At 46.6% G+C, this 6,000-nt stretch overlaps 1 protein-coding gene across 1 annotated transcript in view; it reads left to right on the top strand.

The window, feature by feature from the left end:
- Nucleotides 1–319: 319 nt before the first annotated feature.
- LOC140720423 (C-type lectin domain family 9 member A-like) overlaps nt 320–6,000 on the top strand; it is a 28,549-nt gene continuing 22,868 nt past the window's right edge. Inside the window, exon 1 of the mRNA XM_073035276.1 lies at nt 320–401. The gene's annotated coding sequence lies outside the window, so the exon portion shown is untranslated. The remainder of the gene's footprint in view (nt 402–6,000) is intronic.

Here is a 6,000-nt window from a genome sequence, read left to right as displayed (position 1 = left end):
CCCTTCTACCTTACCCCCAACCTCCCCTGCACTACTACATGCTTGCGTGGACACCTCCATCACCAACAGCCCTCCACATCTCTGGCCCCAACCCAAGACTCTGCTCCACAAATCTCCCCCTCTGTGTTCACCGGGATTTATGAGGAGAATGGGGAAGAGTTGACGCCTGGTTTTACTCCCTTTCCCTCCGGCTATCATACCCTCGGTTCTGAGCCTCTCCACAGTTCTGTGTGGATAGGCCTGTCATGTGGTTCCTGTCGTGTGCAATCTCTCCACCCCGACCCCGCCCACTCCTCGCCTGCCCTTCCTTCCTCTTCCCTCCACAGCACAACGGTTCTCACACAGACACACAACAGTCTCTGAGGCAGACACGCAATTCAAAACTTCTGGAACGACTAAAGGTAGGGAGGTGGTGGGGAAGGGAAGATAGTAAGAGAGAGAAAAGGAGCGGGAGAGGGGTGAAAGTTGGGATTGTGGTACAGGGAGGGAGCGGGAGAGAAGGAGGCTGAGGGTCGGAGTTGAGGGAGAGGACGGTATCGAAGAGGGCCGGGGAGGAAGTAAGCAGGGGAAGGGGGAAAGTTGAAAAGAAGTGCTAGGAGAGAAGGGGTGCGAGGGCGTCAGGAAGGTTGGAGCAGAGAAAGAAATGAGGGGAATGAAGCGAGGAGGAGGGAAGGGAATAAGGAAAGGGAGAATGTGAGAGACGCTGTGTGTCCCGAGTGAAAAAGAATCCATCCCCTTCACCGCCGTCGGAAAGTCGGAAGGGACGTGTGAAACCTCCAGACAAAATGGATGTGTCTCTGGGGGTATATCTCTTGCTCACGGAGATAGAGGTGCTGGAGGCGTAAAAAAGAGTAGGGTGAGGCAGATGGGGGAGAGAGGAGGATGGAGAGTGTTGGAAGGTGGGTGGGAATGGGGAGAGGTTGGTGTCTGCAATCGCACCAGTCCGTCAACGCCCACTGCTCGCCTCTACTTCCTTCCACTTCTGTATACACCACAACAGCACATACACACAGACTCTCTCCCTCTCTCTCTCTCTCTCTCTCTCTCTCTCTCTCTCTCTCTCTCTCTCTCTCTCTCTCTCTCTCTCTCTCTCTCTCTCTCTCTCTCTCTCTCTCTCTCTCTCTCTCTCTCTCTCTCTGAGGCAGACATGCAAATCAAGACTTCTGGAACGTCTAGAGCCTGGGTGGCGATGGGGAAGGGAGGAATTGTGAGAGAGATAGAATGTTGAGAGAAGAAGAGTCCGAGAGAATTGGGGGAGCAAATCTGCAGAGAGAGAGCAGACTATCGATGCAATGCTCCTCAGACAGGATGAAGAGATCATTACTCCCCAATGCCATTAGGCTTTACAATTCTACCGCCAGGGGAAAGATATGTTAAAGTGCAGGGGTTAGGACTGAGCTTAAGTTACCATTCAATGTATTTTAGTAAACTATTTAAGAACTTTTTAAAAGCTATTTATTAATGCTTTTTTGAGAGGGTGATTTTAGATGCATATCATATTTATACTGAGTTAAATATTGTATGTAATTAGTTTTTGATACAATAAGTGTATGGGACATTGGAAAAATATTGAATTTCCCCATGTGGATGAATAAAGTACCTATCTATCTATCTATCTATCTATCTATCTATTTATCTATCTATCTATCTATCTATCTATCTATCTATCTATCTATCTATCTCTCTATCTATTTAACATGAAGTTGTGGCAGTTGAGGATGTTACTTTTCCATGTATTGATTGGGACTCCCATACTGTTAAATGTCCATACGGGTTAGAGTTTGCAAAATGTGTTCAGGAACGTTTTCTAAATCAATATACAGAGGTACCGACTACAGAGGATGTAATATTAGATCTCCTATTAGGAAACGAGTTAGGACAGGTGACGGAAGTGTGTAATGGGGAACACATTGGTTCCAGTGATTATAACACCATTATAATCGATCATGGATAAAGATAGATCTGGTCCTCGTGTTGAGGTTCTAAACTGACAAAAGGCCGAATTTGAAGAATTGAGGAAGGATCTGAAAAGCGTGGATTGCGACAGGTTGTTCTCTGGCAAGGATGTGATTGGTACGTGGGAGGCCTTCAAAGGAGACATTTTGGGAGTGCAGAGTTTGTATGTTCCTGTCAGGATTAAAGGCAAAGTGAATAAGAATAAGGAACTTTGGTTCTCTTTCGATATTGGAACTCTGAAAAATAAGATGAGAGAAATGCATGACATTCGTAGGAAACAGAGAACAAATACGGTACTTGAGGATTATAAAATATGCAAAAGAAAACTGAAGAAAAAAATCAGGAGGTCTGAAAGAAGACGTGAGGTAGCTTTGACAGTCAAGGTGAAGAATGGTCCAAAGAGTTTCTACAGGTATATTAAGAGTAAAAGAATAGTAAGGAATAAAATTTGTCCTCTTGAATATCCGAGTGGTCGGCTATGTATGGAACCAAAAGAAATGTGGGAGATCTTAAATGTTTTTTTTTTGCGTCTCTATTTTCTAAGGATACTGTCATGGAGTCAATGGAAATAAGGTAAACAAGTAGTGATTTCATGGAAACTTTACAGATTGAAGAGGAGGAGGTGCTTGCTATTTGAGGCCAGTCAGAGTAGATAAATCCCAAAGACCTGACAGGGTATTCCCTCGGATATTGAAGGAGCAGTGTTGAAATTGCAGTGGCCCTGGCAGATATTTTTGAAATGTCGGTATCTACGGGTGAGGTGCCCGAGGATTGGAGGATAGCTCATGTTGTTCCGTTATTTAAATTAAGGCTCTAAAAGTAATCGGGGAAATTATAGACCGGTACGCTTGACGTCGATAGAAAGTGAACTATTGAAGGGAATACTAAGAGGTAGAATCTACAACTACTTAGATAGAGACTTATTAGAGAGAGTCAACACGGCTTTGTGCGTGGTAGGTCATGTTTAAGAAATCTATTAGAGTTTTTTGAGGAGGTTACCAGGAAAGTAGATGAAGGGAAGGCTCTGGGTGTTGTCTACATGAACTTCAGTGAGGTCATTGATAAGGTCCCGCATGGGTGGTTAGTTAAATTGTTTTAGACATTGGCTCAATGGGAGAAGTCAGAGAGTGGTAGTGGAAGATTGCTTCTCTGAGTGGAGGCCTGTGACTAGTGGTATGCCACAGGGATCGGTAATGGTTCCCCTGTTATTTGTCATCTATATCAATGATCTGGATGATAACGTGGGAAATTCGATCAGCAAAATTTTTGATGATACCAAGTTTGGAGTTGTAGTGGGCTGTGAGAAAGATTTTCAAAGCTTTCAGAAGGATTTGCACAAGCCGGAAAAATGGGCTGCTCTGTCGTGGGCAAAGTACTGGAGAGTATAACATCGGTAGCAGAGCGAAGGACGCTGAGTAGGCTACGGTCAATTATGGAAAACCCTGAACATCCTCTACATAGCACCATCCAGAGACAGAGAAGCAGTTTCAGCGACAGGTTGCTATCGATGCAATGCTCCTCAGACAGGATGAAGAGATCAATACTCCCCAATGCCATTAGGCTTTACAATTCAACCGCCAGGAGTAAGATAGCTTAAAGTGCCGGGGTTAGGACTCAATGTATTTAAGTAAACTACTTAAGAACTTTTTAAAAGCTATTATTAATGCTTTTTGAGAGGGTGATTTTAGATGCATATCATATTTTTACTGAGTTAAGTATTGTATGTAATTAGCTTTGCTACAATAAGTGTATGGGACATTGGAAAAAATGTTGAATTTCCCCATGGGGATGAATAACGTATCTATCTATCTATCTAAATGGCAGATGGAGTTTAATACAGACAAGTGTGAGGTATTGCTCTTTGGAAGGAAAAAAACAACAAGGTAGAGCATACAAGGTAAATGGTAGGGCACAGACAAGTGGAATATGGCAGTGGGATCTGGGAATTCCGATACAAAATTCCCTAAAAGTGATGTCACAGGTAGATAGGGTTGTAAAGAGAGCTTTTGGAATATTGGCCTTTATAAATCAAAGTATTTATTATAAGAGCTGGAATGTTATGATGAGGTTGTATAAGGCTTTGGTGAGGCCGAATTTGTAGTATTGTGTGCAGTTTTGGTCACCGAATTACAGGATGGATATTAATAAGGCCGAAAGAGTGCAGAGAAGGTTTACAAGGATGTTGCTGTGACCTGAGAAACTGAGTTTCAGAGAAAGGTTGAATAGGTTAGGACTTTATTCTCTGGAGCGTTGAATAATGAGGGGAGATTTGGCGGAGGTACATCAAATTATGATGGGAGTAGATAGAGTGAATGCAAGCAGGCTTTTTCCTGTGAGACTAGGGGAGAAAAAAAAAAACATGGGTTAAGGGTGAAGGGTCAGAAGGCCTGTTTCTGTGCTGTAATATTCTATGGTTCTATAGTTCTAGGAAGAGAGAAGGAGCGGCTGAGAGGTGAGAGTGGGGAGTGAGGTACACGAAGGGAGCGGGAGAGAAGGAGGGCTGAGGGTGAGGAGTGAGGGAGTGGGCTGTAGCGAAGAGTGCCAGGGCGGGAGTAGGCAGGGGAAAGGGAAGGATGAAATGTGTGGTGGGATAGAAGGGGTGCGAGGGAGCGTGAGGAAGGAAGTGCAGATAAAGGAACGAGGGAGATGAGGCCAGGGGGAGGGTGGGTGATGCACCATCAATAACTCTGGGAGACGAGAGACGAACGATAGGCTTTTATTAGCATCACGAGACCACGATTAGCAGCAGGAGACCACGACACAACATCCTGGAGACTGAAGGAGGAGCCGTGCCTCCAATCGCATTTTTTCCGGGGTCTGTGGGAGGAGCCAAAGGAGCAGTCAGCAGAGGGGCGTGTCCAGACAGATATACTTAGTTTACCACAGTGGGGTATGGGGGAAAGGGAGAATGTAAGAGACGCTGGCTGTCCCGAGCGAAAAAGCTTCCTCGGTTCTGATCCTCTCCACAGTTCGGCGTGGATTGGCCTGTTATGTGGTTCCTGCCTTTTGCAATCTCTCCACCCCGTCCCCGCCCACTCCTCGCCTCCCCTTCCTTCCTCTTCGCTCCACAGCACAACTGTTCTCAGACAGAAACACACACACAATCTCTGAGGCAGATACGCAATTCAAGACTTCTGTAACGGCTAAATGTAGGGAAGTGGTGGGAAGGGGATGAATGGTGAGAGGGACAGGAAAAAAGCGGGTGAGGTGTGAGAGTGGGGAATGAGGGAGGGAGCTGGACAGAAGGAGGTGTGAGGGTCTGAAGTGAGGGAGCGGGCTGTAGCGAAGAGTGCCTGGGAGGAAGTAGGCAGGGGAAAGTGTAAGATGAAAAGTGTGGTGGGAGATAAGTGGTGCGAGGTAGCGTGAGAAAGGAACGAGGGAGATGGGGCAAGGGGGCGTGGGGGAATGAAGGGGGAATGGGAGACTGTGAAATGCGTTTGATGTCCCGAGTGAAAAAGCTTCCATCCCCTTCTTCACCATCGGAAAGTCGGAATGGATGTCGAAAATGTCCTGAGAAAACGGGTGGGCTTGTGGGGGAAGTATATCTTGGTCCTGGCGACAGGGGTGCTGGAGATGTAAAAGAGAGTGGGACAGGCAGATGGGGGAGAGAGAGGAAGGGAGAGTGTTGGAAGCTGGGTGGGAAAGGGGAGACTCTCTCTCTCCTTCTCTCTCTCTCTCTCTCTCTCTCTCTCTCTCTCTCTCTCTCACACACACACACACACACACACACACACACACACACACACACACACGGAATCTCTGAGGCAGACACACAAGTCAAGAATTGGAAAACGGCCAGAGGTAGCAAGTTAGTGGGGAGGGAGGAATGGTGAGAGGGAGAGAGAAGGAGCAGGTGCGGTGTGAGAGTGGGGAGTGAGGGACACGGTAGGAGAGGGATGGGGGAAGGTGGCATGGAGGGAGGGGCCATTGGAGCAGGAATGAGGAACGGTGTGGGGGTGGGGAAGAAGTGAAAGCGTTAAACGCTGTGGAGGAGAGGCAGGGAAAAGATGAAGGGAGATGAGGTGAACGAGGGGGAAGGCGGGT

Source organism: Hemitrygon akajei, unplaced genomic scaffold (genome assembly GCF_048418815.1).
Source record: "Hemitrygon akajei unplaced genomic scaffold, sHemAka1.3 Scf000042, whole genome shotgun sequence".
NCBI lineage: Eukaryota > Metazoa > Chordata > Chondrichthyes > Myliobatiformes > Dasyatidae > Hemitrygon > Hemitrygon akajei.
Note: the sequence above shows the minus strand (reverse complement) of the source record. Positions and strands in the feature narration are given on the sequence as shown.